Source organism: Ambystoma mexicanum, chromosome 9 (genome assembly GCF_040938575.1).
Source record: "Ambystoma mexicanum isolate Mex_15411 chromosome 9, UKY_AmexF1_1, whole genome shotgun sequence".
NCBI lineage: Eukaryota > Metazoa > Chordata > Amphibia > Caudata > Ambystomatidae > Ambystoma > Ambystoma mexicanum.
In genome coordinates, this window is record NC_090931.1 from 668,639,221 (window position 1) to 668,651,355 (window position 12,135).

The 12,135-nt window shown below is 46.0% G+C and overlaps 1 protein-coding gene across 1 annotated transcript in view; it reads left to right on the forward strand.

The window, feature by feature from the left end:
* The window catches only part of CDK15 (cyclin dependent kinase 15), a 504,364-nt gene extending 497,466 nt beyond the window's left edge, over positions 1–6,898 (forward strand). The window contains exon 14 of the mRNA XM_069615506.1: positions 1,743–6,898. The gene's annotated coding sequence lies outside the window, so the exon portion shown is untranslated. The remainder of the gene's footprint in view (positions 1–1,742) is intronic.
* The last annotated feature ends 5,237 nt before the right edge of the window (positions 6,899–12,135 follow it).

The following is a 12,135-nucleotide window of genomic DNA, read 5'->3' on the forward strand; positions in this document are numbered from 1 at the left end:
CCCCACCTTCATCGTCACGGATGTTAATTCACAGTGCTGGCAGGCATCCGTGCGCGCACTTTTTCCCCAGGATCAATACAGGATCGAAGAGCTCCTCCGGAGCACGTCCCTTTACATGGCCGTCCTAGCCACGCCCCTGGTAGCTGGACGTTTGGTGGCCAGGGACGAGGCGCCGCCCCATTCCTCCTATGCTAGGTGAAAGATGGAAGGTTTATTTTAAAAATGGTCACATCTTTCAGCTATAAGGCAGCATTATCATTACATGCATCACACATGCGTGATAACCCAGGTCAGCCTTAGAGAATCTGGCGTAGCATGTGCTTCTTCGTAGGGCTTAGAGATCCCCCAGCTGTACTCACGGAGGGGGAGTGGGAGGAGAGAGGGAAGGGCCCATTTTGTGAGTTTAACCATAATTGGAGTGGAGGGAAAGGCAGTGTCATAGATTGAGGCAGAAGTGAGCCGAGCCATCCAGGTCCGCAGCCCCAGCCAACATCAACTCCTCCTCAAGTTGAAAGAAACTCATCCCAAATGTTGAACTGTGCAAAGCACTCACTGTCTGTGGCAAGCTTCCCTCTCACTCAGTAGATTTTCGGGGAAATGATGGGAAACAAACAAACAATTTCAGGATTCTCAAGAAGCCATGCTCTACTTTGCTATAACATTTTCTTTGTTTTCACTTCCCATGAGTTTCTCCAGGGCTCTCCCTTCTCGCATTATTCATGAACTGCTTGCAGACGCAGTGAGAGCTGAGCTCATTAAGCAGTGCTTTTAGGATAATAGTGTGATGTAGTTACTAGGCCCTAACCACTCAGGTAGATTAGTCTGGGGGAAGGGCATGTCGAGTGATGCTGATTACTTTTGGAAAGGTGGCAATAGGAAGAGGTGGGCAGACCGAGCATGGTAAACGTCAGAGTGGAGGGGGTGTCCCACTTATGGGACATAGATTCATACAAGGGGGACATGTGAGGAGTTAGGTTGTGTATCTTGCCTTTGGATGAGCCCTCCCCAGAGAGAGGACACTGGCTGCATGTGTTTGTATACAGTAAGCCCCATCTGTAGAGGAGTACTTGCAGTAATAGCCACGGCTGGACTGGCCTATAGGGGAACTCTGGAGATTTCCTGGTTGGCCTCTGTACCCTGGGCCTCATTTGTGTGGTAACCTATTTTATTTCCAAATCTTCTCATAGGAGAAGGGTTGGGCTTGCAAATAACTGCGCAATATGGGGCCACTATGAACACTATTCCCAGGGCCTCTTTTGGTTCCCAGTCCACCCCTGGTAGTAGCAGAAGTAATAGGACGACCGCATTGGTCGAAAAACACCTGATGGCTTTTGCAAGTTCTCACAGCATGATAAAATGCTTTTTGGATACAAGGAAGTACTGTGTTCTATGTGAAGGATTTCAAACACAAGATAACTAGAAATTCAATGGGCCATCTGCACATATGGGCACGACTACCTAATTGACCTTCTAATGATAATATGTATAGGCTGCATGTGATAAGTCCTGATGCCTGCGGGCTTCGGCGCATTACAAATAAACAAATAAAATAAATAAGTGTGAATCGTTACACGGCCAAATCAGCTTTTCATCTTTGTGAGGAGGACTCGATGGCTACTAATGCGCTCCTAATAAAATACCCAAATCAGTTGATATTGTCGGCTATAAAATGTGCTATTTTTATCATTATTATTATCAACATTAATATTATTGTTCTCATTATCTCTCCTCTCGCCTCTCAGAAGCTGACTTCAAAGATGTACGATTGCTGGCGCCTCTCCGTTGCAGGTCTCACAGTCAAGATCAAAGAAGGAAATTCACTTCACGCCACAAAGACGCACCTTGGAGCTTCCAACGACTTCTACTAGTCATCTTGAAAGAGCTGTAAAATTACTTTTTGTGCAGACCACATGTAGGTTGATCGCCACACATGCCAGGCTGAGAATGATCTTTAGTCACAAGCCAGTGTGTGACAGAAGGCTTCGATGTGTGACTCTGGTTCCTGATGAAGATCTTGGGTGGTGGAAACATCAACTGTTGATTTACCGAACAAAGTTATAGTGAGGGGGAATAAACAAAAAAAGCGTATTGGCAAGGCCAGATCAGCCGGACCATGAATGCACTTAAAAGTAGGTAGTTAGGTAAAAGTTTATTCAGAATTCACCCATTAACACGGTCACCAACGACACATAAACAAAGCCAAAAACATAACAGAATATTCATAAAATTCATGCTTCAATACATCTTCTAAATGGTGCCTTTACATAATATAGAACATCATACAAAAAATGTACATCTTAATGGGGCATAAACTAGTTTATGGCATCCATACACGTACTTGTGTTGTTTTTTTTCCTAAAATCGCTAAAAACACTGCAAGTTGTTAAAAAGCACATTACATCCTCATCTTTGCCCAGACCGCAGTCGCATAACCCATCTGGGCTCAACCAAATTCTCGTCGCTTTTAAAGGTAGCACATTCAGTCAAATCATCAGTGTCATCTGTTAACATCATTCTGTCTGTAAAAGTTGTTGCCCGTACATGCATTCAGGTAGGGCGGCAATATTTTAATGATGATAATATACTAATTTGGGCCTCCATTAAATGGTGCGCGACTGCCACCGCCCTTTTTTGAGAAGGGTCTTGCAGTGAGCATTCGAGAGACATCTCAGGGCTGCTACATGCCCAAGCCCCCAGCTTTTCATCAACGCGAGCCCATTGGAGAGCCAACTCGTAGGGTCCTTAATAGTCAACTGTCTTACCTCGGTCATTGCTTTATGCAAATTATGGTTCACTTCGGGATCCAACTAAACCCTGGGAATACACTGTAAAAATCTCCTTTGTGCCCGGTCAAAGTGATGGCAGGTCATACTTAGAACACCCTTGGAACATCTCACGGGGAGCCGGGCGAAAACCTGGCCACCTTCCTCAGGAAGGTGTTCTGCTTGATCTCCTGTCACCCGCATGTCGTGGACCACCAAATCTCGCTGCTGTATGGATTTTAGCTTCCAACACTAGGAGGCATTTATGAAGCCTTTTAGCACATATCGACGGCAGACATGGAGCGACCGCCTAAGACGTGGGGCGACTTGTCTAGCCACTGATTTTATATGGCTCAGCCAGATACATTATTGGAAAATATCAGGCTTAGATATTAATAAACGCTGACCACCTCTGTCGTTTCCTTTTGAATCAACAAGCTTGCTATCACTTTATCCTTTCCGAAAACCAAGATCTTAGTTTTTGACAAATTTAGTTTCAAACTGTGGTAATTGAAGAAGGAGTTGGCTGTAAACCACCAAGTGTAAGGCCGATTACAACTGCGTCATCAGCATATGACAGAGTACTAAATGTGGTCCCGATTAAGAGGGGAGGGATTAGTCTTCGTAGGGTGTTATGTGGGCTAAAATCATGCAGAAAAAGGGCTAATAATAGTGGCGCTGAAGGGCACCCTTGGTTCACCCCTATTTATGCAAAAATCCCTTGAGTGCTCATTTGACCTGATGCACCTGACCACAGCTGAGCTGTCCTCATATGTCAGTTGCAGGAGTTGAAGAAGCTCGGTTCGGGACCTCAATACGGTCAAGCTTTTTCCATATCACATTTCGGTTAATAGAATAAAATGCTTTTGACGGGTCTAAAAAAGCTGCAAAAATGTGGTTATTCCTCCTTCCTGTATACTTATCTACAATAGTTTTCAGCACAAAGCACTGGTCCATGGTAGAGTAGCCTTTTCGAAACCCAGCCTGGGTATCAGGGAGAAGTGTATTTTTCATAACCCATTCTTCCAATCTCACTGCCAGGCATCCCCCAGAAATCTTATTTGAGACATCCATGAGCGAGATTATTGGGCGATATCAGTGGAGGTCTGAAGCTCAGTCTTTTTTAAACAGTGGAATAATCAGGCTTCTTTTCCAGGAAACTGGGAGGAATTGGTCCCATGCAAATGAATTAACAGTCTGTTTCAAGTCTGGCGCCCACTAGTCTTGGGACCATAAAACACCTTGGCTCTTAGGCACTTAAAAGTAAGCCCAAGCAGTTTAAAGCTCCCCTTGTTGGCAAAAGGCAAGCCTGTCTGTGCCCATCCGGGCCTCGGATGGCTTATGGACTATGCACAGCAGTCATTCCGCTTTGCCAAGGAAATATTCAAGTTCTGCCTTGCTACATCTTGCCCCTAGCAACACTGTGCTGCCTTCAGCAATGCCATGTGCCGCTACACACATGAATCCGGCACCCGTTCACCATGATGCCGGTAAACGTCATTGTCTATTGATGAAAGCACACTCCATTACAGCACACGCTCGCGATTTGTATGATCTATGCAAAGATGTGTCTCTCGATCTCTGTTGCATCACAGAGACCTGGCTACATGACACATCTTACCCTACTCTGATTCACGCTATGCCTATAGCATCTGGCACGCTGACAGAGACTCTGCTCACCCGGGTGGAGGCTTAGCTGTTATCTTTCCAGTCACACTGTCGTGTGCGCTGCTATCTCTCCAGCATGACATTCAAGTGGAGGCTTTGCTTGTGCTCATTATCTTGTCACCCACTCGAACAGTGTATGCACTGCTGGTCTGCCGCCCACCGACTCAAGATGCAGCGTTCTGTTCCTTGTTCTTAGACCTCGCGGCGGATCTTGGGCATCTTCTTCCAGCTTGTATGATGACCGTTCTGCTCCATCTGCAGCTTCTATTGATCCATTGTCATGGTCTGAGTTTCCTCCCGTAGGCTCGGATGATATAATTCAGGCCACGATTAAGCTTGAATCCACTTTCCCTTTGTACCTTATTCCTCTTTCTGTTCTGAAACAAATCATACTTGACATTGCACCCCTTGTTGCTTCGGCTGTAAACCGCTCTTTTCTCTCTAGTTCTATACCTGTCACCCTCAAGCACGCCCTGGTGAGATCACTCCTGAAAAAGGTGTTGCTTGATCCTTTGCTTCCATCTAGCTATCGTCCAGTTTCTTTGCTCTCTTACTTGATGAAGCTGTTGGAATCTCTACTCACACCTATGCTTAGATCTTTCTTGGAAAGCTCTTCTTTTCTCAACCTTTTCCAATCAGGTTTCAGGCTGGGACGGGGCACCTAATCAATGCTGGTGTCGGTCGTGAATGATCTTGCAAGGCTTGCAGAGCTGAGTGGAGGAGGCGTGCTAATCTTATTAGACCTGTAAGCCACCTTTGACACCATAAATCATGCCATTTTGCTTTGCATACTGTCTGCGGCTGGCTTCTCTGGGGCAGTGCTGGACTGGTTTGGGCCCTTTCTTGCAAATCTCTCACAAACTCTCTCTCTACGCCCCTTCACTTCATCCTCCCGATCTGTCACTTGTGGTGACCCCCAGGGATCTGCACTCTCACCCATTCTTTTCAATGTATAGGTTCAGCCCCTTGCTCACCTCATTCAGTCGTTTGGCTTGCGTTGTTATATTTATGCAGATGAAATGTAGATCATAGTCCCCCTGAAACTGGATAATCCTTACAGGTCGCCAATCTCAATAACTGCCTAAAATCCATAGGGGATTAGATGTGCCAGAATTGGCTTAAACTGAATAGCAATAAAGCAAAGGTCTTGGTTATCGGCTCTCCATCTGCTTTCTCCCTCTGAATGCCAGCCTTCTGGCCTCCTTCTCTACGCCTACTTAAGCAGCCAGTTTAATTGGCAAAAAATCTGGGTGTTAAAATAGCTTTCTCCCTTTCTATGGAGGTACAAGTCAGCTCTGTCCATCAGCAAGGCCACTTTAAACTCAGAGTCCTGGACAGAGTGCTCCTGTTTCTTCCAAAACCTCTACGTGCACCGGTGGTGGCTTCTCTATTCTTGATCACACTGGATTATTCTAATGCACTTTATCTGTTTCAGCCGGCCCACTTACTGGAGCTATTGCAGGGGCTGCAGAACACCATGCGGCCCAGGCCGTTTTTGGGCTTTCCTCTCGTGATCATGTTTCTTCATCGTTGCATAGCGTCATTGGCTTCCGGTGGTACGCCATGTTGAACTCCCGGCACTATGCTTACTCCATCGAGCCTTCAGTGATCAGAGAGCTGATTATTTCCTGCAAACGTTCTGCCGCTATGTGCCTGCTCGACTGCCCCATTCATCCTCAGACTTATTGACCTTAGTTCCAAGAGTCCATCGAACTAAAATATGCGGTCAAACGTTTTCCGTTGCAGCCGCAAACCTATGGAATAAGCTTCCTCTCGCTCTGTGTAAAATAGCTGACCGTCTGGCTTTTCGGCGCCGTCCATCTCAAAACCTTTTTATTTAATAAAATGGTTGTATTTCTTTTCAATTTCCTCTGCTCTTACAGGACTTCCTCAGCGCCATGTTGCCTATGGGAGTAAGCTGCGCTATATAAATAGATTTAACATAACAACATAACGTAACTGGGAGCCAGTGATGAGGTAGTAGATATTGGGCCTCATTACACGGTAGGCGGTAGCCATGGTGCTATTAGCACCATGGCTACCCCTTACCGCATTCCGGGTCTGTGTTCCCGGGATAGGGATTTACCGGGTCATTCCGAACTTGGAGGACCCGGAAAGTCCCCATTCCGGGAACCATTCCCCATTCCCATTTGAGCCCCCATAGGGGTAAAACCAGGCGTTAGAGAACGAACCCGCTAAGGGACCTCGTAGTAGGGCGGTAAGGGAAAGAGAAGGGGCAAAGATGCATCATTCTGAACTGGTAACCAGACATAAAGGGGATTCACATAATCTAATTTAGGATTCATAAGTCCCGGTACAACTCTAAAGTAATCATCCACTGGGAGGAAATGGAGGGTCTGGTAGAGTGAAATAGTCAGCAAAATGCATTTCTAAACCCAGCACCAATCTCTGATTTCATTTGTATGTCTGTATCCCAAAGAAGGTGAATTAAATGTTGGGGTGGCCAGGTGAACATGGCGCTGTAACAGATATTACTGTAGTAATGTTGAATACTGGTCTGCAGCAAAAGGTGAATCCCTAGGCTCCCCTAGCCTAGAATGGTAATGGGAAGACAGACAAGTGGATCACCTAAGTTGCGCTGACTATTGGTATTAAAAGTGAGAAAGATATGGTTTTGAACAATGATATTTATTGATACTAGCAGTTTAAGGAACAATAACGTCTAACTCAATCAACAAAAGTATCCATACATGTGAGTGCCTTGGAAAACTGAGCAATAGTGCCAACACGTGTTTCGACCCTTTGAGTCTTTATCAAGGCAACAAATAACAAGTGTGTTCAAATAACAAGAATGAATCAAACAAAAAATTTAATTTGAATCAGATCTGTGAGAAGCATGGAAACACGAAAGGACGAAACCAATTAATTGTTGATTGAGTTAGACATTATTGTTCCTTAAACTGCTAGTATCAATAATTATCATTGTTCAATACCACATTGTTCGGACTTTTAATACCAAAAGTCAGCGCAACTTAGGTGATCCACGTATCCTTCTTACCTATATCCCAAAGAACATACAGATTGTTTGCCATTAGTGTGGGTGTGAGGTATTTTTCCCAAAGAACATAGGGTGTAGTGGGTGGTGTATCATGTGATCGTGACGTGCCCAGGGACCAAGTCACTTCCGTTCAAAAGGGTTTATGGGCTATTTCCTCTACAGGAGGCCAATTTTCAGGGTTGGGCGACCATATTGTATCTACCCCTCCTTTTGCTAGGGGTACTTTCTGTGACTGGTGCCCAGTCCCAATGCACCTGGGAGGAGCCGACCCCTCACTCTCAATACTAAATAAACCCCTTGACAGCAAAATAGGGAAACCGAGTGGGATGGCTATGGCCAGATGTGGGTCCCATGCCTGCTGGGCCTAGAGACCCAAGGTACTCCTCACAGATGCGGCCCAACAGGCCAAAACATGTTTGGGGATGCTCGTTGTCTTGTGCAGAAAGGATTTGACCAAGCAGTTCGGGCTGGACTGCCCCTTTTGGGGTGGGATCAAGCCTGATTTGCATATGGTCTTTCCGCTTTTGTAATGATATGATAGGTTATTTATAACGTGCTTAATATCCAGAGGTTTCTAAGCGCAGACCCGGGGATCGAACCCGTGTTCCAAGGCAAGCACGTTGCTGCTGAGCTATCCTCCCGAAAGAATGGCTTGGCAGGTGAAGAACAATGGTCTGGAGGGTTGCCCAGAGCAATGCCAGAGGTTAAGATTAATTTGAACCCTTCCAGCCAACACCTCTTTTGTTTTGCAGATTCCAGAGGCACGCCACAGTTCACTCAAACAGAGGTGCCAACAAAATTCCCAAGGTTCACCCTCCACCCTCGATCAGTCAAATCAGTCAGAAATAATACACGCCATCTTAAAACTGGGTTTGAAGCCCGGGGAACAGAGGTTAGATGAGACGAGGGCCAGAGGTTGGCCAGGACAAGAGTCACTTACAATCCACAGTGTCAAACGTGTTGAAAGGTATAACACAATCAATAAAATAAAGGGCTTCCACATTGGCCAGGTCCAGAAAGTCATCCCACTGTCCCTATTTCCCCAAAATGTCTGCAACTTTGACGCAGCCATGTTAACGGTGAACTTCATCTCTCCAGATGGAAATGGCCAGCTCCCGCTCTGGAGGAGCCATCCCAAGAAGAAGGAGAATTCTGCAACTTTGACGCAACCGTGTCTTCCAAAATTTGCATGGCCATGCCAGGACCATCAGGGGATGATAAGTGTTGGCACAGAGAGGTCGACAAATGGCTTCTTTATTAAAGGAGTACGAATATTTTGTTTTACGGGAAAGGGGACTTCTCCAGTCACCAGAGGTAAATTCAGGAATTGCGGGATGTGTGGGCCAATTGTTTCTGCAAATTATTTGGCTGCTATCAAAGGAAAAACACAGTCATCTAATCTTTACATGCAGAGTGAAGTGACCTCAAAAGTGGCATAATATCTCAAAGTACCACTACTTGAAATTCAAAGAGCTTATTGAGGGTTTGGGAGTCCCCTTGGAGTTATAGAAGGCTTCTGACAAGCCTTACTTATTCCTGCTTGAACAGCATTAAATGCAGCCAGGTGACATAGAGGAGTGAGGGGTTTGGATCAATTCTCTAGTTGTAATCTACCATCGGTATCCTATTATGGAAAACACGTTTCTTGGCTTTAAAAATATCCTTTTTATCGGCTCGTAGTACATCTCTCATATTAGTGAAATTATTCTGGTTCCATGATGCAGTCCACTTGGTTTCCTGTTGTGTTGTGTTGTATTGTTTATTTGTTTCTATGGCGCTTCATGCCAAAGCGCTTTACACTTTGTTAATGAGATGGCACAGTAACATCAAATGATGAGCAGAAATGCACAGAGAGCACAGAACAGCTAGAGCAATACAACAGAAACCAGAGAGGAAATGACATGATGAACCTACAAGACAGAAAAGATGAAAGTCCCACAATAGTGCGGACTTGGAGGGCAAAATGAGTCCACCCTCCGCAAAACTTGGCGCTCGACCAAGGAGTGAGGCCAAGACTAAAAATAGAGTCGCAAAATCAATGATGAATCAACAATGAGTCAACTGGCCAGGAAAGAGGGGGGTCCAAGATAACACAGAAGGGCCACCCACTGACTAGAGAACCCACAGGGACAAAGCCTTCTAATCCATTCCAAATATTTTTCAACAAACCGGATATGGGATCCACAAGAGGGAACGCCAGCCTCCCAACAAAGCCTCGTCAAGGGAGGGAGCAGAACACACTGCCTCTGATGTCTCAGAACCGTACCTGCGGTGTTGATCACTACCTCTCAGAGTCCTCCAAACAGCTATTCCAAGATTTTCAACCTCTGCAAACACAGAAGGTTGAGCAGGGGAGCTGCCAGTCATGAGCCACACGTAATGGTCAGCACCAACACGCCGCTGCCCCAGCATGTGGAAAATCATTCCACTCTGAGCAGCACCCAAGTGTGGCATAACCCTAGAGTGTTCAGATGATGCGCACCCGGCCTTCAGCACCCGTAGGACATCCAATCATTGGATCATATAGTGGGGAGCGGCAGTGAGAATCAGCCAGCCAACCTGTGCTGCCACAAGCCCCATCCTCCAGGCTGCCCGTGGCCGTCCCTGCCACAGAGGCTGCCGGCAAAGTAAAACATTTCCCCATGCCACAAGTCCAAGGCTCACTGGTGCACACCCCGTGAGGGCTGCCGTGGCATAGCAGAAGATCCGACGCTGCGGCCAACGGAGTACACCACCACTACACAGCCGGTGTCACGCCCGCCATTGCAGGGTCAGGCGGACGTTGCTGTTTATGACATTGAGCTTTAAGTGAAGTCTGTTATGGGGTAAACTAAGGTGCTGCAATAGAGCTCCTCATCCTTATATTTAAGGTTCTCAAAAAACTCCCAGAGGATAGCTCCCAGTCAAGGAGGAGGGCAACGTCCTCAAGGAGTTTAAAAAATATTCTGTGGTCCTTTGTTTCCTTTTTTGTAGTTCTATCAGTATTCGTAATCCAGTAATGTCTAATTGACGATCAGCCCACACCACGAGAAAGGTGTCATGAATTCATTCATAGGGCACATTTCTGTAGTCGATCAAGTCAAGAGGGCGCCCTTCAGTGATGCCATGTCTGTCTGAATAATACTTTCAGATGTTAAAGTCTCCTAATATTAGAAGTTGTGGTATGTCTAGTGCCTGAGTAAACACAAAATAATACAATTCGAACAGGAAGGATTTCGATGTCAGGAGGATTGGGGGCTGAGGGACTGATAAAAAAAAGTGACAGCTTAGTAGCGACCTGGTGATAAATGCAGTTTAACCGTTAGAATTTCTGCAATTCCTTTCTCAACCTGGGGGTGATCGTTCTGTCACTAACATCTGTTCTCCTCAGACTGATTATTTTGAACGAAATGTATTGCGTTAATTAACGAGTTGTGAATACAGTTACAACTAGTGGTCCCATGGTGTAAGCACGTGTGGCCGGGTGTTCTACAATATTCATGTTCCTTTCTGTAGTTCTTCAAGATAGAATACTAGAGTAAAGGAACTTGATCTTTGTTTTTAGAAATGAACAATCCTTGAATGACTGGGTAACCATAATCAGACGTGAGCTATAGAAAGACCATGGGCCTCATTAGGACCCAGGCGGTAAGGGGTTTACGGCGGCGTAAACAGCGTCGACCCTTACCGCCTGATTCCGAGGTCCCTTAGCGCCATGGAGGATTTAACACCTGCTTTTAGCAGGTGTTAAAATCCATGGCGCTAAGGGACCTTGTTGTTAATTACGCCACCGTAATTTACGGTGGCGTAATTAACGCCTTCCCCACTCCCATTATGCCCTATGGGGCAAAAATGGGAATGGGGAAGGGTAAATGGGGATTGGGGACTTACCGCCCCGCCAACCTCGGAATGGGGCGGTAAGTCCGCCAACCACCATGGCGTAAACGCAGTTTACGCCATGGTGGTAAAGGTACGACCCAGGCGGTAACTTACCGCCTGGGTCGTAATGAGGCCCCATGTAAGGTAACAATCTCTGCAATGCTGCTTTTTGGATCCAGCCTCTGCGAGAACCTACACAATAGCTCAGGCAGTGTTCTGTTCTCCTTACAGATTTGTTGAAACGTTTCCTAAATGTGCAGCACAATTTTCTGTCTGAAATTGAGTTGCTCTTCTACACGTTGATACACTAGGTTTTATTGTTCTTCCTCGCGCTGTGTGGGCATTTTCATGTTTGGGGGTTGGGCGGTGGAGCTCGTGTGGCTAGCAGGTGTCATTGGTGAGGTGCAAGTGAGTGAAACCTTCTCAGACCACTTCAAAGAAAAACTGACATTGAGTGTAGGATTGGTCAAAGTTCTCTACCGCATGCCTCCTGGTTCCACTTCTTAAAATTTCACTATCCCCCTGTAACGCTGCAGAGAGGCAGGTTACGCATGCACAGCTGTGGTGCGAGTACTCCTGAGAAGTAAGCTATTTACTGTGTGAAGTTGGCCAACATCGCTCAGAATAATATTCTGGACCTGGACACTTGATACGAGCTTCTGCGCATGTTCGTCTGGAGCCTCATAGATGTTCAGCTTGATGCGCGACTTTGAGTTTAGCGACATTGATGTACACATTTTCATAATTCATTGACTACTTAGCATAGTCCCGAATCTGGTCCAAGCCACATGGACTCATTGTTCTCTGGATGTGTGGTAGCCAGCTCTT